Source organism: Alligator mississippiensis, chromosome 11 (genome assembly GCF_030867095.1).
Source record: "Alligator mississippiensis isolate rAllMis1 chromosome 11, rAllMis1, whole genome shotgun sequence".
NCBI classification, from domain to species: domain Eukaryota; kingdom Metazoa; phylum Chordata; order Crocodylia; family Alligatoridae; genus Alligator; species Alligator mississippiensis.
Genome location: NC_081834.1, coordinates 37,700,137 through 37,712,613, shown reverse-complemented (window position 1 = coordinate 37,712,613; position 12,477 = coordinate 37,700,137).

Genomic DNA, 12,477 nt, shown 5'->3' with positions numbered 1-12,477 from the left:
GACCCTTGCACTTGTAAGGGGCTCTATCTGATGAGACCCTGTGCAAGTGCAGGAGTATGTGCTAATGGTGTTAATTTTCTGATAAGAACTCAGGTTACCTTCGGTTGATACTTCACACCACAAATAGGCAGTTCATTTTAATCCTGAGGGAGCAATGTTGACTTAAAATGAAATGTACTTATATGCCCATCAAAAGCATAACAACAACCTGAGCTAAACATAAATAAGTTCTCACAAAATACCAAGTTATGCCCTAAGATAATAAAAGGAGAAAGGACAAGAGGGGAGGTTGTTTTGTTTTATACACAGGCCAAGCTAAGCGTAGGCAGACTTTTGGAACTGTTTGTTCTGAACTGCCTCTAGCATTTACCCAATAACAGCAACCGCACCATAACCATCTTATTTTCTACACTATTTGGCTAAAACTTTATTCAGTCATGGGCTAGCCTAGAGGTAGTTTCACAGCTGCTTGCAGACCTGGCCAAAGAGCTGCATGGTACTGTTAGAGGAAGGTTTTTGATGGCTTAACACTTAAGTCTACTAAAAGTCACTCATTCATTAAATAAACAAGACATTTTCTATTCACAGCTATGCTAATAGCTTGCTGGCTGAAATAAAAAATAATCTAGCACAGTTTTTCGCATTAAAGATTCTAATGAAAGGGCCTTAATTTAAAAAAAAAATAATAATAATTCGGCACTTACACATATGTAGGGAGACTGCTCCAATGCACCGTAAATCCAGTGCTTCAGAGGAGACTCAATTAATCGAGTCTGCTGCAGCATGGAAATTAATGCACTCTAGCAGCCTCCAGCATTACGTGCATCAGTGTGCCCATGCTGAAAAATGGTGGTGGGGCACATTGAACTAAAGCTCATCAAACCATTTTTTGAGTGCAAGGACACTGATACACATGACAGTGGGACGCTTTTAATTAGAGCGGCTCACTAATTTAAGTGCCCACTGCCCTGCCACATGTCTATAAACACTTATAATGTCCAAAGCAAAATTAAAATGGATCTGTTTATATAGCATACAACTCAACATATTGACTAGCCAACAAAGGATGTGGAAACTTGCCTCCCCAGATGGGTTAATTACCTTTTTATTTCAAAGGCTTTAGGGCAATTAGCTTTTCACTCTCGTTATTCAGTTATAACATAGCTCAATCCTGATTATCATTCAAGTTGCATCATGCAATAATACAGCTCATTAGAAGGGAAAAAACCTCAAATGTCATCTTGATTTCCTCAAAGCAGCTCAAATCCATAAATAAGAAAGTTGGAGGAATATAGAGGACAGCTGTTCAAGTCCAATAACCCACTGATACTGACCACTGATACTTAAGAATCACTGGAGCTTTTGAACAGCTGTTCATCAGGACATCCTAATTGCTGCTAATTGTGTCCCATATGACTTAAATAAAAGACAATTGCATGCAATCACGTATGCCATCCAAGATGCAAAATGGAATTAGAGGCAATAGTTCAACCAGGCGTGAGAATATGGAGATTTCCAAGATTTTCGTACAGTGGCTCCTGTCAGCCCATATCACAGAGCTGGAGTAGAGAACCATGACTTTCTAAATCTCACAGTCCAGGCTGCTTTGATTTGCATAGGAAGACTAGCTAGTACTTAGCCATCTCAGGTTCAGGACAGATATCTTGGCACTCACATCCTTTGGCTATTAAGCCTATGTGAAGCAGCTAGTATTTGCTTTGCATTTGGCTTCAGCTTTGGCCGATTCGGGGGACAATGATTCGATTTGGTGATTCAAATCACTCCCAAATTGGATTTGGCCGAATCAGTGAGGCCCATCCCCCCAGCAAGGCAAGGGCTGCCCCACCTGCCCCGGCTTCCAGTACTTGGGAAAAAAAAGCCCTGGCTTATCGGGTGCGAGGCGATCCCTGCTGCCCCCAACTGCATGGGAGGCTCTGCATGAGCCCTGACCCCTCCCTGCCCCAGCCCCCTCCCCCCCCCATGGGCTGCCCTCCCTGCCATGGCTCCAGCCCTTTAAGGAAAAAAAAAACCCCAAAACCAGAAACCCCACCACATTCACCATTGCTGCCAACAGGGGGTGATCCCTGTTGCCTCCCGTGCCACATGGTGGGCTCTGCACAACCCCTGAAGCCCCGAGGCTGTTGCAGGAGCAGTGAGTCCCAGGGTTTTTCTCTGTTTTTTTTTTTTTTCTTAAAGGCCCGGGAGCTGAGGTGGGCAGAGCAGCCATGGCAGGGCTGGGGAACTGGGCAGGGGCTGGGGCTGGCAGGGGTCCCCCCCATGGTCCCCTTGCCTGCCCCCTACTTACCAGCTCCAAGTCTGCCTGCAGCTCCCTGGTGCAGCCACCAGGGACTGCCTGAATCATCGAAGCTTTCTGAATCTTTGGAATCTATCCGGACCTTTTAATTGGTCCACTGATTCAATTTGGATTCAGAGGTTGGGCCGCCGAACCTCCTCCAAATTGAATTACCACCTGAAGCTTCACACAGCCCTACTGAGTATCTATGTCTTCTCCCTAAATCCCTATGCTTTTTTTGCTGCTGTCACTTCTCTCCACCCTGCTTCTTCCCACTGCAGTCCCCTACCAACTAGAAATTGCGCCTGTGCTACAACCAGGGAAGGAGAGGCCAGGGAAAGGCAAAGGCACATACAAAGCCCTCTGGCTCTGCGGGCCAGATTCAGTGGATCTGTATGCTGAATCTAACCCACAGGGTGTACATTACTGACGCCTGATGCAGACAAACTGGAGAGAGTCCAGAGAACAGAAACAAGAAACAGAGGATAAAAATGTGAACTTTTGACAAAACTTGGCCCCAGCGGAGTGGGGGACGGGAGAAAGGTCACAACACCCCCTGCTGGACATGACTCCTGTTCCTAATCCAGGTCCTCAGGATACCCTTCTTTCCCCCCCCCCCCTCACCTGTCACACCTTAATGTAATTTATAGGAATTCAGGAGGCTGCTCCAGGGTCCTGCCCCAGTCTATGTCAGCCTTGTCCCTTGGGCACTAAATTGTGGCCCTCCTGGCTCCATCAAATACAAGACAATGCCCCCAAAGTTACATTCTATATATGGAAAAATTGATATATTTATAATTTTCCAGGTAAAGAATCCAATTATTGGAGGTTTGCCTTGAATGTGTCCCCTTCCTACAGCATGGAAAATAATTCTGGAGGAGTCAGGTGGTCCCTTTGCCCTCTTAACCCCAAACTTCTTCACCCAGAAGCTCCTTCCCCCCCCCTCCCTGAGCATGTAGAAGTGACAGACCAATTTGAAAACAGTGACTTTGAAATAAATATGTAAGCAAATTACTATGGGTACCCATAGACTTAATTCATCCAGAACGGATGCATTTTACCTTGTCTGAAACTGCTGCAAGTTTAAGAACAGGTATTCCATAAACACACTTTCAAGTAGTACTTATGTACTTATTTATATACAGGACAATTTTTATATAAAATTTAATGTCTCAGATCAAATCAGCCACATTGGTTCTGAATTATCTCATTTTAACAGATCTCAATCATCCAAGTTTATATGATGCTACCACTGGCAAGTATCCTACCTCCCAGACATCTTACTGGGGCTTCAAATGCTTCCAAATCTATGGCTGGCATCCTATATGCAAGGAGTTTAGATGCCCTTTAGTCTCACTTGCCCCTAGAAAAAAAGGCTGAAGGAGAAAGCTAGAGGGAAAGCCCAAGACCCTTGCCCTATTGCTATAAAATTGTGTAGCCAAAAAGCTTCCCATTGGGAGGCTCTAGTACACTCTTGCAGAAGGCCGGGATGTGTGTGGGGGGGTGGGGGGGGTATTCTGCTCAGAGTGCAACAATGGATAGATCTCCAAACTATGCATGACATTAATTCAAAGCCAACAGGTTCATGATTCACCATATTATATTAGTTCATTGGGCTGGGTCTCAGCAGTCAACAGCATTTCAAGCTATGGTGACCCAGTAGCTCACCACTGCTCAGTATATACTCTAGATACCACAAAGGATCCACATGCTAATTAGCCCCCACCACTCATGACTGGAACTCAGTGTTTTTGTCTTGAATCCTAGGATGCTCCAAAAATTTATATTCAGATGAGACACAGGGCAACCTGGTCTGGCTCCATCTCATGGAGGGCAGGGCCACACTAATCATATGCAACAGGCTGAGAGAGCAAGCTGTTTTGGGCTCTGTTTGGTAATATTTGCCAGACATTTATGGCTGGTGAAGAAAGAAATAATTGGAAATGGAAAAGAAAGGCACAACTCAACTGTGGAAGTGAAAAGGAAAGCAAAATGCTTTCAAAGTAGTGGGTCACATGACTTGAAAAAGAGAGTCAGCAGTTAAGGCTGTGCAAAGCTTCAGTCCGATTCAATTTGGTGGAGATTCGGCCCGATTTGATTCGGGGAGATTTGGACATAGAGACAGCTTTAAATGTTTTTTCTATATACCTCTAGGTAGCAGGGGTTTGTGAGTGTTGTGATGCTGGGGCGAATGGAGTATCCCACAAGAGCGCAGGGGGCTCCCCAGCGTGCTCAGCAGCAGACCCAGAAGTGGACCAGAAGTACTTCAGTCCACTTCTGGGTTTGCTGCGAAGCACATGGAGTGTCCCCCTGCACTCCTGTAGGATGCTCCATGTGCCCCAGCATCACAGAGTTCATAAGCTGTGCTTGCTACCTCAAGGTATGTGGAAAAAAGTTTTAAAGTTGTATCTATGTCCGAATCGCTGATTTTCTGCATCAGCATCGAATCTTCAGATTTGGATTTGACCAAATCAAATCAGGAACAGTGGTCTGAATCAACAGATGAAATCACTGTCCCTGATTCAATTTGGCCGAATCCAAATTGAATAGGGCCTGCTTCGCACACCCCTATCAGCGGTAAGGGGAACTATCATATATCTTATTCAGATAGGCTTCACTAACCTGTCCCTGTGGTAGGTTCCCATCACTATGTTTGCCCAATGTAGGCCACGTGTTTTATAGTTGTGCTCACTGGTGGCTGCATTTAATCAACTTCAAAGTTGGTTTCCATTACTAAGTACATGTTGCTTTTCAAAGCAGTTTAATGATAGACAATGCAATTTAATGAGGTTCCATTATATGCAAGGGTAAGATGAGGAGCTGTTTTCCCCCATGCTATTTGGGGGAGGGGGCATCTTATATTTGAGTAAATATGGTATATATTCAATAACTGAGGTAACAAAATACTGCTTAGAAAACTTCACAGAAAAAAATCCATCACTGCCTGGAGGCCCTTAAAGGACATCATCATTCATGTCCTTTAAGGGCAGTTATTTAATCTAATGATAAAGGAACCTCTAAAATTTCCTCCTCCAGCTCTAAAATTTGTTTAGTTATAATACATATTAACTATAATATAATGAATAGTTGTAGAAGTCCAGAATGTATCTATATCCTCACTAACATTCAGAATCTCAGTGTACAAATTAAAATAGAATTGACTGAACTGTTGGCCGAGTTATCTGTCATATACATTTCCCCAGAGTCTCTTCTAACTGATATTTTATTATGGTTAGATTTATTCTTTAGTCTATACATCGTAATCTTCCTACCTGCTCCCCCATATCCCAATAATTTTGGTCTATATAAAGCATACTCCACCTTCTGAGACAGTAATTTATTTATGCTGGTAAGAATATATAGTTTATCAGGGAAAGGATTTGTAACATAATTCTTATCTAAGGACTTTATATTTCTTATTAAAAGTTTCTATTTTTGTATCCCATTTTTTCTTTTTTGCAGAGGCATTGATATTATGCACTCTTTTAGGAAGACTATTTTCTCATATCGAAGCAGAGGAAACAGCGTCATAAAATTTTCTAACTCCTCTAGAATGAATACTTCAATTTTATAATCATTCAGCAGGAAGTGTTGAGTCACCAGTAATTATTTACAGCTGATCTATCTGAGAAGAAGAGCTGAAGCTCCACCTCAGCATTGTCTGAGACAGCTCTAGAGCCAATAGAGTCATGGACCACAGAGTCAATTATGTTTTGAGACATTAAAAAAGTAGTCAGTTATAGAGTATAATGAATGAGGCATTGGGCCAGGGTTGGGGGTGTTGGTGGAGGAGGATCTGTAATCCTTCATTGTTGGAGTCACTTCTACTAAACTCAGATCTGACATATAATTTGTAGTAACTTCCCTAGAAGTGAATTTCACAGATAGGGGTGCACAAGACCTATCAGTGACAAGATCCAAACATTCATTCCAGCCTCCTCACAAAATATAAGGGTTTTACAAAAATGATAAATGTTAGACTGTCTGCATTGGGACCTAGACACATCTCAAAATAAAAACAGACTCCATGATTTTAGACATTTGCAAGAATAAATATACTCTCTGGATCATAAGCTATGTCAATTAAATGGAGGCACAATTTTTATGCATTAAAATAAAAGTCACATGAAGTTTTTATACATGAGAGATTGCTAATCCCACCCAATAATGCTCTAAGTTTTGAGATTCCTCTACTGAAAAATGAGATTCTTGGAGCAGAGGAATATCAGCCTTCTGCCTTTAAAACAGAAAAAAAAAATATTAGCTTTTCTTAATAGGGCTGTTAAAGCCCTCAACATTCCAAGATACACATTTAATAGGAGTCTCGGTGACTTTATTTTCTATGGTCAACTGTGTATAACTGGCAATTTGGGGGTCAGGCTAGATGATCTGTTCAGGTCCCTCCTGACCCTAGCTACTAGGAAATTTGTCAGTTTTCATAAAGCAAATGTACCAAATTTATCTGTATACTGCCATAGTTTGTAATATTAAGATTCTCCCATATATTTAGAGCTAACAACATACACTTCCAAGCACACTTCTTAAAACATCATAAGGGGGAAAATGAAAAGAAAGGAAAAACCAAATTAAATATAAAGTACAAGAAACAGAATAATAGAAAATTAGGGTTGGAAGGGACCTCAGGAGGTCATCTAGTCCAACCCCCATCTCAAAGCAGGATCATCCCCAACTAGATCATTTCAGCCAGGACTTTGTTTAGCTGGGCATTAAAAACCTCCAAGGATGACGATTCCACCACCTCTCTGGGTAACTTGTTCCAGTGCTTCACCACCATCCTAGTGAGAACATATTTCCTAATATCCAACCTGAACCTCCCTTGCTGCAGCTTGGGACCATTGCTTCTTGTTCTATCATCTGCCACCACTGAGAACAGTCAAGCTCCATCCTCTTTGGAACCACCGTTCGGGTAGTGGAAGGTTTCTAACAAATCCCCCCTCAGTCTTCTCTTCTGCAGACTAAATAAACACAGTTCCCTGAGCCTCTCCGTATAATTCATGTGCCCCGGCCCTGAACCATTTTCATTGCTCTCTGCTGGACTCTCTTCAACTTTCATAGATTCATAGATGTTAGGGTCAGAAGGGACCTCAACAGATCATCGAGTCCGACCCCCTGCATAGGCAGGAAAGAGCACTGGGTTCAGATGACTCCAGCCAGATGCCCATCTAACCTCCTCTTGAAGACCCCCAGGGTAGGGGAAAGCACCACCTCCCTTGGGAGCCCATTCCAGATTTTGGCCACTCTAACGGTAAAGAAGTTCCTCCTAATGTCCAGTCTAAAACTGCTCTCTGCTAGTTATAGCCATTATTTCTTGTGACCCCCAGGAGTGCCTTGGTGAGTAGAGCCTCACAAATTCCCTTCTGCGCCCCCGTGATGAATTTATAGGCAGCCACAAGGTCGCCTCTCAACCTTCTCTTGTGGAGGATGAAGAGGTCCAGGTGCCCTAGTCTCTCCTCATAGGGCTTGGCCTGCAACCCCTTAACCATATGAGTGGCCCTTCTCTGGACCCTCTCCATGCTGTCCACATCCCTCTTGAAGTGTGGCTCCCAAAACTGCACACAGTATTCCAACTGCAGTCTGACCAGCTCCTGATAGAGGGGAAGTATCACCTCCTTGGATCTGTTCGTCATGCATCTGCTGATGCATGATAAAGTGCAGTTAGCCTTGCTGATGACTTCGTCACACTGACGACTCGTGTTCATCTTGGAGTCCACTAGGACTCCGAGAACCCTTTCTACTTCCGTGCTACCGAGCATGTCATTTCCTAGGCAGTAGGTATGCTGGACATTTTTCCTCCCTAGGTGCAGCACTTTGCATTACTCCTTGTTAAATCGCATGCTATTGTTTTCTGCCCATTTGTCCAACCTGTCCAGGTCTGCCTGTAGTTGTTCCCTGCCCTCTGGTGTGTCCACTTCTCCCCACAGTTTTGTATCATCCACAAACTTGGACAGAGTACACTTCACTCCCTCATCCAAGTCACTGATGAAGACATTGAAGAGTATCAGTCCAACTTGTCCACATCTATAGTGTGGGGGGGGGGGAGGGGAAAAACTGGACACAGTGGTCAAGATGTAGCCTCACCAGGGAAGAATAGAGCAGAATAATTTCTTCCCTAATCTGCTGGCAACACTCTTACCAATGCAGCCCAACATGCTACTAGCTTTCTGGGCAACAATGGCATACTGCTGACTCATACCCATCTTACTGTCCACTATAACCCACAGGTCATTTCTGCAGAGCTGCTACTTAGTCAGTCAGCCTCCAGCCTGTACTGGTGCATGGGAGTCTTCCATCCTAAGTGCAGGACTTTGCACTTGTCCTTGCTGAACCTCATGAGGTATCTTTGGCCCAATCCTTCAATTTGTCTAGGTCACTCTGAATCCTAGCCCTGCCCTCTATTACACCCCCATCTTGGTGTCATCTGCAAACTTGCTGAGGGTGCAATCCATCCCATCTTTCTGATGGTTAATGAAGATATTGAACAAAACTGGCCTCTGGACTGCCAAGTGCATTTCACTTGATATTGGTTGTCATCTAGACATTGAGCCATTTATTACCACCCATTGAACCTGACAATCCAGCCAGCTTTCTATCCACCTTACAGTCCATTCATCCAACCCATAGTTCCTCAGCTTGCTTGCAAGAATATTATTGGAGACGGTATCAAAAACCTTGCTAAAGTCAAGGTATATTACATCCACTGCTTCCCCACATTGACAGAACCAGTCATCTCATCCTAGAAGGCAATCGGGTTGGTCAGGCATGACTTGTCCTTGGTGAATCCATGCCAACTGTTCCTAATTACCTGTTCCTCCAAGTGCCTAGAAATGGATTTCTTGAGTATCTGCTTCATGATTTTTCCAGGGACTGAGGTGAGGCTGACTGGTCTGTAGTTCCCTGGATCCTCCTCCTTCCTGTTCTTATATATGGGCACTATATTTGCCCCTTTCCAATAGCCCCCAATTGCCGTGAATTTTCAAAGATAATGGCAAGCAGCTTTGCTATTATATCAGCCAACTCTCTTAGCACTCTCATGCATTGCATCTGGCCCCGTGGACTTGTACATGTCCATCTTTTCTAAATAGTCCCTAACCTGTTCTTTCACCACCGAGGGCTGCTCAACTTCTCCCCAAACTGTGCTGCCTGGTTCAGTAGTCTGGGAGCTGACCTTGCCTGTGAAGACCAAGGTTAAAAACAAACAAACAAACAAAACCATTGAGTACTTCAGCCTTTTGTTCATCATGTGAACCAAATCATTAAGGCTGTGCGAGGCTTTGGACCGTGCTTCAGGTCCGGAGAAGTTTGGATGCTTTGGCATCCAAAGCAGAATGTCCAGATCAAAGCGCTGGCTTCATTAGGCTTCCCAAAGTGGTTTGGAGCTTCCAAAGTGCTTCGGAAAAGCTTTGGAGCTGCTTCAGAGATCCAGCCATAGGGTATAATGGGGAAACAATGAAATATCTATACCTTTGTTGTTTTTTGTCCAATTTGGATGAAATATGCAGGGGTTGTATCCTCTTCTGAGAGCATGAAGCCTTTCAAGTTTCAAGAAGATTGGTGTAGGCGTTTGGGGGGAACCACACCCCAAATTCTTGAAAACTAAACTTATGTCATGGCTACGTGTTACAAGACAGGGGGGTAAAACCTGCAGGGATGGTAGCCCCTGGTGAGGCCACAAAGCCTGCCAAGTTTCAAGAAGGTAAATGCAGGGGTTTGGTGGGCACTGCACCCCAAATTCTTGAAAGCAAAACTCATGTCACATCTATGTGTTACAACACAGGGGAGTGAAAACTGTAGGTGTGGCCCCTGAAGCTGGCCTTGGGATCTCCATCTCTGGTGTAGTGGAGAGCAGATACCTAGTGTAGTCTGGGATAGCTTTACTAGAACATTTCTGTGTTTAATATATGGGAACCTAAGTGGTTATAGAGGACATGTTAAATAGTTCCCAGCAGCAGGGTTGCCAATTCAGGAACATTTTTTTTCTTTTTCTTATTTTTTTTTAAACGGACAGCCTGCAAGCTCTTTACCAAAAGCCAATTTTTTTCACTAACACGTTTTTAATTGATATATGTTTTACATAATGTAAATATAACGCTTATACCAGGCTCTGCCCAGCTGTCAGGCCCCAATTAGAAGGGCTGCATTCAAATTTAGGCATAAGCCATAGCAAAAGTTTGGTTGTCAGTCAAAGGTTTACAGTAAAAAAATCTTGAGTTGGCAAGCACTGGTTTTATACTGTGCTGCCCCCACTCCTACCAGGTCCCACTACTCACCTCACTCCCTCGTGCCCCTGACTGAACAATACAACATGCTGTATAGAACAGAAATGCTGCATCAGTTGTAGAAAAAATGATACGTATGACACACTGCAAAAAACAGTAGAATGAGACACATTAACTAGTCCAAAATTTCACATGGACAAACATGGCCTTTTCTTTCCTAGTTGTTCAGCTGTTTATAATCCCTATGAAACATTAATCTATCCTGAATTTACTTCCTTGTTTTGACAACTCCTTTACTTTTGATGTTTATGTATAACTTGTCAATAGGCTTCTCTATTCACAGTGAGGAATATCTACATTTCTTTCTTGATATGCAACAGTGACACCATATGGAAGAAAAATAAAGGCAAGATTAAATTAACTTCATAGACTGAAAATTATATTTAAGAGTTTGGATCATATATTTTGGAAAGGACAAAATAAAAAGAGTTGATTTGCTACCCAAGTACCAACTTTGTAAAGAAAAATGGGATTATTGATCATTGGTTATAGGTCAAAAAGCTACAGAAGCAGAAAGCTGGAAGAGAAGTGTTCACTTCCATTGCTATATTGTTCAACTTGTACTGAAGAACAGCCTTGAAATTCAATGGGACTTGGGAGCCTAGCACCCTTCGACTAGTATGAAAATCCCAGTCTGGAGTGTTAGGGGCTGGGGGATAAAGGGAGGAGCAGGATTTATTATATGTTTGGATTTGTTGTATATTTCTGTGTCCGAGTCCTGTATACTTAGACTGCGGAAGTTAACAGATAAAGGTATGTGAAAAGTGGCACCAATGTTAAAATTGTGTAAAAATGATGATAGTGGGGTTTTTGTTTTGTTTATGTGGCATACACAAAAACCACTCTGGTTTCAACTATGCAAGTTACATAGCCTACCTACTCTGATTATTTTTCTTCCCATGAATACAGGTGCATAACCAAATACATACCAATAAATTGTATACCACATTACCTTATCTTGCAGTCTGTCCTCCTCCACACATCAAGCTGATACAATACACATCCTTTTGGATATGGGTCACAGTGTAGTGCACCTAGCTCCCAGGCAAAACAGCAGTTGATTGACAGCTTAGCTCAGGAAACAACACTGCTACCTTAAGATAGGTTGTATTTGCCTACTAGGTTTTGGCTCATGTGCTACGCATAAAATTTAAAAGCATTACAGTGGCACTCACCTACAATTGAAAACTCGGACAGGCAAACAGACAAAATATAGGAAAGTTCCTTCTTTTACTTAACACATGTAAAAACAGCACTTGCTTTACTGCTGGCCAGTATGATTGTGTACAATGTGTGCCTGGAGCATTGCTAGAATCACATTACAGGCTTAAAATCAGAAAGCTTTATTTCCCTTAGACCGAGGAATGATCCACAATGCATGTCAAACCTCTACTCTTCAAACAAAAATAACATTAAACAAACAGTGCTTGGAATACAATTAAAGCAGTAGTCAAGACACCATCTGTCTGAAACAGCTCTGGCAGAATACTCTAAGATTTAAAAGCCAGGCCCAACTTCCAACTCTACCCCTCACATTTTAATAACACCCTTAGGAATAGAGTCTGGGTTGACAAGAAAAAAAAATAAACTAAATTATTTATTTTCAAATCAGACATGAACAATATACCAGACAGACAGAAAGGCAAGCCAAATCAAACTGTAGTAATAGGCTGGTGAATCAAACTCTGTTTATTTCTTCATGGCCAAGAACAATTCTTTTATATTTTTAAAGAATTTGGTGGGAGACAGGGCAAGGCAGCAGTCTAGAGAAATAGGTCTAATAAAAAAATAGTTCAAAATTCTCTTCACAGATCTGCATTAAGAATCTCTGAAATACTTTGAGTTTTGCCTACATGGCAGGCCAGGAGTCAAGTGCAAATTGCTGTA